Source organism: Conger conger, chromosome 2, assembly GCF_963514075.1.
Source record: "Conger conger chromosome 2, fConCon1.1, whole genome shotgun sequence".
NCBI lineage: Eukaryota > Metazoa > Chordata > Actinopteri > Anguilliformes > Congridae > Conger > Conger conger.
The window spans coordinates 87,684,748-87,694,284 of NC_083761.1; positions in this window are offsets into that span (position 1 = coordinate 87,684,748).

Genomic DNA, 9,537 nt, shown 5'->3' on the forward strand with positions numbered 1-9,537 from the left:
AAGAGCATCTCTGAACACACAGCGCATCATAACTCTAAATGGATAGGCTACAGTAGTAGAAATCTGAAAAATAAGTCTAATAAAGTGCTTACTGAGTGCATTTTCTCTAACATAAAATCTAATCAGACCTTGATAATCAGATATTTCTCTTAACATTTGAATGTTTTCAGATTTCCATGTAATCTTTAGTTTGATTTATATTATAGTAATCATAATAATAATAATCATAATCACATTAGTAGTAATATTGTAGTGTCGGGGACTGGCGGAGAGCCAGGAGCGACTAAGGGTAATCCCTTATAAACGGACACGCGAACGTGTTCGCCACAAAATCCCAGGAGGTAAAGGGAACAGAAAATAACTCGGAGACAACTCCGACCAAATAAAAGAAACAGCCCAAAAAACGGCTATAAAAAAATAAAGCGACCCTTAAAAACCAGGGCGAACAACCCAACCAAAATGAGTGCTAAAGGCGAGCACTGCAAACCCCAGACCAGGGACCAAAATAAAAGAACAACCTAGTATAAAACGCCAGGCACGCAAAATAAAGAACCTAGAGACGCAGCTCAGGAAAAACACACACTGAAACTCCTTACTTCCCACCGCCCGACCACCTGTCCTCTTGACCCCATCCCCTCTCCCCTCCTACAATCTATATCTGAGGACATTCTCCCTTTTCTCTCCTCTCTAATCAACACCTCCCTCTCTTCCGGCACCATGCCCTCTTCCCTGAAGAGGGCCAGAGTCACTCCCCTCCTCAAAAAACCTACTCTTGATCCCTCTGCCCTGAACAACTACCGGCCTGTCTCTCTTCTTCCCTTTCTCGCTAAAACCCTGGAACGGGTGGTCTGCTCCCAACTGTCCACTTATCTTCTCCACAACAATCTCCATGACCCCAACCAGTCTGACTTCAAGAGTGGCCACTCCACTGAAACCGCCCTGCTCGCGGTCACTGAGGCACTCCACTCTGCTAAAGCAAAATCCCTCTCCTCTGTCCTCATCTTCCTCGACCTGTCAGCCGCCTTCGATACAGTCAACCATGAGATTCTGCTCTCATCGCTGTCTGGGATGGGTGTCACAGGTTCTGCACTCGCTTGGTTTTCCTCCTACCTCTCTGGTCGCTCCTACCAGGTGACTTGGAGGGGCGCACTCTCCGACCCTCAACCCCTACGAACTGGAGTCCCGCAGGGCTCGGTTCTTGGGCCTCTCCTCTTCTCGCTATACACCATGTCCCTTGGTTCTGTTATCTCTTCCCACGGCTTCTCTTATCACTCCTACGCTGATGACACCCAACTCTTCATTTCCTTCCCCCCCGACACCCAAATCACCACACAGATCTCTGCCTGCTTGGCTGATATCTCTGCGTGGATGACTTCCCATCACCTGAAGCTCAACCTTGCCAAAACTGAGCTTCTCTACATCCCTGCTAAGTCCTCTCCGTCAATTGACCTCTCACTGACTGTGGAGGACTTTGTAGTTTCCTCCTCCCGTACGGCAAAGAATCTTGGGGTGACTCTTGATAACTGCCTCTCCCTGGCTCCACAAGTATCCTCCACTGCCAGAACCTGCAGGTTCTTTCTGTATAATATACGCCGCATCTGTCATCTCCTGACGGAGAAAGCCACCCAGCTCCTAGTCCAGGCGCTCGTCATTTCCCGCCTGGATTACTGCAACTCCCTCCTAGCCGGTCTCCCAGCGTGCGCCATCAAGCCCCTCCAGCTGGTCCAGAATGCTGCAGCCCGCTTGATCACCAGTCAGCCCAGGTCGGCTCATGTCACCCCGCTTCTCATTGGCCTCCACTGGCTTCCTATTGCCGCGCGCATCCGATTCAAGGCCCTAGTGTTGGCATTTCAGGCTGCTAAGGGGACTGCCCCACATTACATACAATCCCTGATCACTCCCTACTCCCCAGCTAGACCACTCCGGTCTGCCAGCTCTGGTCGCCTTACGGTTCCCTCTCTACGGGCACCTGGCGGTCGAGCTGCACGTTCACGCCTGTTTTCCGTTCTGGTTCCTCAGTGGTGGAATGACTTGCCTACCACTGTCAGGACAGCAGAATCCCTCCCCCTATTTCGACGCAGACTCAAAACACACCTCTTCAAACTCTACCTTAGTCCTCCCTCCTGATTTACCCCGCTCCCCCCTTCTGATACCCCTATCCCTGTCTAACCCCCCCCAAAAAAAAAAAAAAAAAAAAAATTGCACTTATGATGACGACTATATGTTTAGAACAGCAGTCCAGGTGTATTTTCCTAGTTCTGGATGTGATGCTTTGACTTGTGGTAGAACCTATGCACTTGTAAATCGCTTTGGATTAAAAGCGTCTGCCAAAAAAAAAAAAATAAATAAATAAATAAATAAAAAAAAAACCAAAATACAAATACCGGGGATAACGTCCCTCACCCACAAGCTCACACGAGTCAGAAATGAAATCAAGACAGATAATCTTTCGGAAGACGTTAACGGTGCACACCGCACCAGCAAACTGAACGGCTTCCTTACCTTTTCTTTTAAATGAGAAATAAACCCGAACCAGCACGATACCTGACTCATAAAGACACTGCATCTACCGCGTGCTTACCAGCCTGGTGCCAGAGCGAACAGTTGACACCGAAGCGCTGACTGACTGCCAGCGATGGCTTTAAATACCCTCCGGAGGTAGGCTCCCCTGGCACTAATGAGGGCCAGGCGAAAATAATGAGTCCCTGCCCTCTGGTGGCCACAACCGGTCACTACCTCCCCACCATGACAAATATTGCTGTTTGAATGCAGTTTTCTTTTATTTGTGTTCAATACAGATGGATGTTTTGTGTTTAATATTGATTTAGGTGTTATCAGATTTTCCCAAAATGACAATAAATCATTAGAACGTTGATATTGTTTTGTGTTTAATCTTTTGATATTAACATGAAACCAGGACACACACACACACACACACACACGTACGCAGCCTCATTTAAACGGCAAGGCTACCTTCACTCTTAAAACAGTGATTCATCACATTGCCCTGAGGATGTTACAAACCTAGAACTGAAACTGCTCTTCTAAGAATTTTCACTCAACCATCAGAATTCTTGAAAATCAATTACTTCATTCATTCAGGAACCACACCTGGGGGAAAGGATCTGAATGCAAACATGTCTTGTCCCTGCCTGAGTGGTTAACGTACGCTGGCACTCACCTCTGGCAGTCCCACCACAGTAATTACACTAATGCCAAATGCCTAACTGAAATAATTTCTCCAGAGATTTAGCTGCTAGTTGCTAGTTTTTCTAATAAAGCCACTGCTTTATCAGGAAAAAACAAATATATGTTGTTTTTTGTTCATACATATGGTGAAGGATTGTGTATTGGTTCACCCAAGTGTAAATCCCAGCTTGACCAGCTGGAAATTGCCAGCTGATGGGTTCAGGAAAATGTAATAGATCTCTTTAGCTCAACAATTCAGCTTCTCAGAGGAGGATGAAATAATTAATCAAGAGGTTTAGCTGCTAGTAGTAGCCCACTGCTAATTCTTCTTGAATTAGAAAAACAAACATACATTGTTTTCTGTTCATACATATAGCACACATACAGTAAAGGAATATGTATTGGTCTACCCTAGTGTAAAACCCAGCTATGACCAGCTTGAATGACCAGCTCCCAGCTGTTTCATAACATAGCGTGAGCTGGTCAAACCATGTTGAGCTGGGAGGTGGTCTGAACTGGTCAACCAGCTAAACCATGTTGAGCTGGGAGCTGGTCTGAACTGGTCAAGCAGCTAAACCATGTTCAGCTGGGAGCTGGTCTGAACTGGTCAACCAGCTAAACCATGTTGAGCTGGGAGCTGGTCTGAACTGGTCAACCAGCTAAACCATGTTGAGCTGGGAGCTGGTCTGAACTGGTCAACCAGCTAAACCATGTTGAGCTGGGAGCTGGTCTGAACTGGTCATCCAACTACCAGCAGTTTCAAAACCTACTTTTCAGCAGGGCATGCATCTACATCACACATTTGCATATACAGTACATGTACTCGTTGGGATTGTTTTTGCTGCACCCTTAGAAGTGCTCCCCCTGCTGGCAGGCAGAGGCCCAGGGTCTCAGTCCACACTGCTTCTGGACACTCGCCAACTCATCCGCATCCTGGGCGACATCCGTCCTCGCCTTCTGCACCAGTGACCCGAGCCATGGAGAAGTACATCGGTGAGTCCCTCGCTGCTGGTCTGATCCGTCCGTCTTCCTCACCCGCTGGAGCAGGATCCTTCTTTGTGGAGGAAATGGACAAGTTGCGCCCCCCTGCATTGACTAACAAGGGCTCAGCGATCACGGTGAAGAACCGCTACCCCATCCTGCTGATCTCCTCTGCCTTCTCCTCCCTTCACGATTGCCAGTATTTCACAAAGCTAGACCGTCAAAACGCCCATCACCTGGTCCGCCTTCACGAGGGGGATGAGTGGAAGACGGCCTTCAAACACCCCGAACAGCCACTACGAGTACATGGTCATACCTTTCAGCCTCACAAAGGCTCCAGCAGTCTTCCAAAACCTGATCAATAATGTACTGAGAGACATGATCTTGAGGCTTGTTTTTATCTGCCTGGATGATATATTAATATAAATATTCTCTGCCTCACTCGAAGAACATGTCCATCACATCCTTCAAGTCCTGCAGCACCTGCTGTTTGTGAAAGCTGAAGTACAGATTTCACCGCTCCACAACCCAGTTCCCCGGTTTTGTGGTCTCCCGAGGCCAAATAGAAATGAAAAAATGAAATAAAAATAAAGACTTAATCCCCGCCAAGGCCGTTCTTCAATAGGTTCAACTTCAACTGGACTTACCAGCCGGGCTCAAAGAACGTCAAGTGTGACGCACTCTCCCGGTTATCCTCACCTCCTCTAGCAGACAACGAGCCAGCCACCATGCTACCTCCCGGTACCTGATCGCCACCACCCAACTGGACATTGTCAGCACGGTGGAGGAAGCCCTGATGCCTGCCGACCGTCTGTTTGCGCTGGAAGCTGTCTGACCTCAGGTCCTGGAGTGGGCTCCTCTCTCCCGTCACCCTGGGGCGAGCCACACGCTGGTTCTCCTGGGCCGCCGTTTCTGGTGGCCATCCACCAAGCAAGATGCAGCAGAATTTCTCACTGCATGCCCTCAGTACTGAGCTCAAGGAAAGGGCAGCAACCAGCGGCCCCAGGGCCTCCTCCAGCTACGATCTGTCCCACGTCGACCCTGGGCTTATGTCCCTCTGGACTTTGTCACCAGTTTGCCGGTCTCCAAGGGTATGTCTGTGGTTCTCACCTTTGTGGATAGATTCTCCAAGCTTGTTCCCTTTGTGGCAGTACATAACCTACCTGGGGCGGCCTGTAGCGTAGTGGTTAAGGTACATGACTGGGAGCCACAACGTCAGTGGTTCGAATCCCGGTCGAGCCACAATAAAAATGATCCGCACAGCCGTTGGGCCCTTGAGCAAGGCCCTTAACCCCACATTGCTCCCCGGGCGCTGCACTGTGGCTGCCCACTGCTCCTAGGTAACTAGGATGGGTCATATGCAGAGGACAAATTACCCCACGGGGTTCAATAAAAGTGTATCTCATCTTATCTTACCCTTCACATCTTCTGCATGCACTGCCTGCCCCGGGAGGTGACCACGGACCGTGGCCCACAATTCTCTAGTCGTTTCTGGAAATCATTCTTTGCGCTCATGGCTGGAGCCACCAGTTCCTGGCGGAATGGGAGGGGTACAGGCTTGAGGTGAACTCTTGGGTACCAGAACGCCACATCCTCAATCCCTCCCTAGTCAGTGACTTTCTTCAGCAACACCCTAAGTTGGACTCTAGGGGTGCCGGGTGTTGCCCGTTGGGGGGATCTTGGTTTTTCTCTGTATTTTTTCTTTCAGTTTTTTCACCTTTTGTATCCTACTTTGCTTTCCGTAGTTGTTTTCTGTTCATCATTCCTTTCACCTGTTCATTGTTTCCTGATTCTGAGTTGTCTGTGACCATGACCACGTTTCGGATTATCTTTGCTGTGGCTGTTTGCCCCGTTATCGATACCCTTCCTAGACTATTAAATTACAATTAATGTCTTCTACATTCCTGTATATAATGACTTGGTTTGAATTCTTTTACTATTCTTAGTGTTCAAGTTGCCAAAACTGTGGTATTGCTACTGTAGGGACTACAACTTCCACGTTCCCACAGGAAAATTCCGCGACGTCCACCACGAATGACGTCTAATTTCGTTCAGCCAATCGCGTAATGGCGGAAGCAATAAACTTTCCCGTATAAGAGCAAGACAAGTTCTTGGGATCTCTCTCTTCTTTTCCCTTTCTTCATTCCCTTCCTCGATGCACCCTTTTTGGCCATTCGCTTCGGCTCATCTGCTCCGAGACTCGGACAGAGGCTGAATGCTGCACAGCCCAGGCCTATGGACACACCCAGTTACCTCGCGGTAACTTCGTGGCTAAGACGCCCCAGCCTGCGCATCTCTCCAGGACACGCATTCACAGCACCTGGCTCCTATAAGGACAGCACATCTTTTGGATCCAATGCGTATGGACTCAGTAAGAGAACAAACATTCAGGCATAGCCAGTGTTTAGTTTAGTCTTAACTCTTTTTGTGAATCTGTGTTTCAATATTTACCATCCTACCATTGTAATGTGTTTGGTTAGCTACATATATATGTACGTGAATTGATTTGCCATCTTTTGCGCATATTTAGAGTAAAACTACGCAAGTAGTCCCTTCTCACAGCTAACTCTAACTCATTACCACACCCAGAACTCTAGCTTACTCAAGCTAGCTACTTCCACCTTTCCTTTGATCAAGCGACACGCGCGTTTGCGTGCGCCCACACACACACACACATACACGCCCTAACTTAACCTACTAATTTACCCAACTAAATTTCCGTTAGTTTATCTGTTATGTGTTTGTATGTTTGTTTAATAAATATATTTTATTAAACCCCGGTGTCCGTTTTGGAATCGCATAGACATGAGAGCCGAGTTAAAGCAGTCTTTCGAAGAACTTCCAACCTTCAGGTTATCGGTATGGTTAATCATTAATATTGGTTATTTTAATTATTAATTAAAATACTAAATTTGTGGTTGGATATTTCTGATAACAGTAACTTTATGACTGATTACTTTTTGCAGTTATACTGCTACATAACATTAACTGGCGCCCCGGTTTCGTAGAGAGTAAAATCCCTACGTTATTTGGAGCCCCGTGCGAGGACCCCTACACTACTCGGTCAGTTTATCTGATTATTCAGCAAGGGTTCAGGTTTTTATCTATGTGATCACTCTAGGACATGGAACCATATGTTCTTCTAGGGTTTTCTGCGCACTTATGGTTATGGGGATGCACTTTTGTACAATACACCTGCATGGTACAATTCCTGTGGAGCCACAGTGCCCTCTGCTGGCCAGCCTGAGAACTGCAGTCAGAGCTCAGTGAACAGGACATGCAGGTGTCACATGCATTTGTGGTCCCTGATTTCTGAAAGTTTTGTTGTGATAATTGCTCATTGCTTCATAAGTTCCCAACCTTGGTCCTGGGGGGGGGGGCCCAGTGTATGGGGGTTTTTTGTTCCAACCACAGAATTTTAACAGGCTGTTAGTTTTACTTTATGTGCTTTTCATGTCTAGAGGAATTATTTTCCCTCTTCAGACATATCATGTCTGAAACAGCAATGAAGAATAAAAAACAATATGCTGTGCTTTTTGTGCTATATTGTAAAAACATGAAAAGGGTAACAAAATGTTGATGAATTAGGTGAATTAATAGACTCCTAATTAGGTTTGTTCCAGTCTGGTCATACTATTTCCGTAAGGTTTTAATGGCCACATTTTCACACACTTTCACCATTTAGGAGCCTATTGATTCACCCCAGTCTTTCATTTGATCAGTTAAATACATTTGTAACCTCTTTTTATGTAATTATTTGCACTATATCAAACTGGTCAAACTGGTTATTTCTTACGTAATGTGGCTTAAGAGGGGAAATAAAAACTTCTGTGATTGCAACTGTGGTTAGAACAGAATCCAGCTTACCCAGAATGGGAACCACTGGGTTAAAGGTTAAATGGTTGGCATTTATATATAGCGCCTTTATCCAAAGCGCTGTACAATTGATGCTTCTCATTCACCCATTCATACACACACTCACACACCGACGGGGATTGGCTGCCATACAAGGCCCTGACCAGCTCGTCAGGAGCATTTGGGGGTTAGGTGTCTTGCTCAGGGACACTTCGACACAGCCCGGGCGGGGAATCAAACCGGCAACCCTCCGACTGCCAGACGACTGCTCTTACTGCCTGAGCCATGTCGCCCTTAGGGCAGGGTTAGGGTTTCTCCCACAGTCCAAAGACATGCAGGTTAGGCTGATTGGAGAGTCTAGATTGCCCATGGGTATGAGTGAGTGAATGGTGTGTGTGCGTTGCGATTGACTGTCGACCTGTCCAGGGTGTGTTCCTGCCTTTCGCCCAATGTATGCTGGGATAGGCTCCAGCCCCCCTGCGACCCTGTTATAAGCGGGCTTGGATAATGAATGAATGAATGAATTATCCAATTCTTAAATTAAGACTACAGCATCAACCTGGTTGCTTACTCTAAATATGCTGAGGCAATATAATGAATAGCAGTCCATCACTTCAGCTTAGCATCATCTGCATCCATCTGACTAAGTCACATATGTAAAATGTACATGCACCTATTTAACAGGTACATTACCTGAGATATATCTCTGTTTAACAGGTACATTACCTGGGATAAAGGTGTGTTTAACAGGTACATTACCTGGGATATAGGAGTGTTTAACAGGTATATTACCTGGGGTAAAGGTGTGTTTAACAGGTACATTACCCAAAGGTGTGTTCACCTGGTACAATACCAGGGTGCAGGGGCCGTCCAAGTGCTGCAATTTCAATGGTCTCTGCATCCATGACTGTGAAGAATACAATTTGCCCTTGGCTTTTTCAGACAATACAGGAGCAGCAAACCAGGACTATTATACGAAGCCCTCTGTATAATCTCCCTTCCTCCAACAAGAGAAAACAAACTGTAAACGTTTGAACTACAAACGTTTGGACTGACACAGATTCACTATCTGTAGCAATTGTTGAGACTTAGTGGCGTTGTGAACGCAGCCCAACAAATGACGAGATGACACAAATGTTCGTTGAAAATGTATTTCTTCCTGTACACAAGCTAACATAAGCGGTTTCCAAACTGCACATGAGCTAACATAAGCTGGTCGTTTGGTTGACTGATACACGGCTAGCTGAACACACAGCTTGCTGAACAACAGCGTGCCGGATGACGAAATGCTGACCACTACTGTGGGGCAATACACTGGCTGTACAAGTGCTGCGCACGTGCTGCGCTGAGCAGTAGTGAAATGTAGCGATCGTTCTGAGCTGGTTCAACCTGCATGAACATACATACATTTCCATTTCGTTCAATTACCAAGTGCACCACGAACTTATACATTTTTCTTAACATCAAATATCTAATTTACAATGCATCAAATGAAATTCACATCGGTAATAA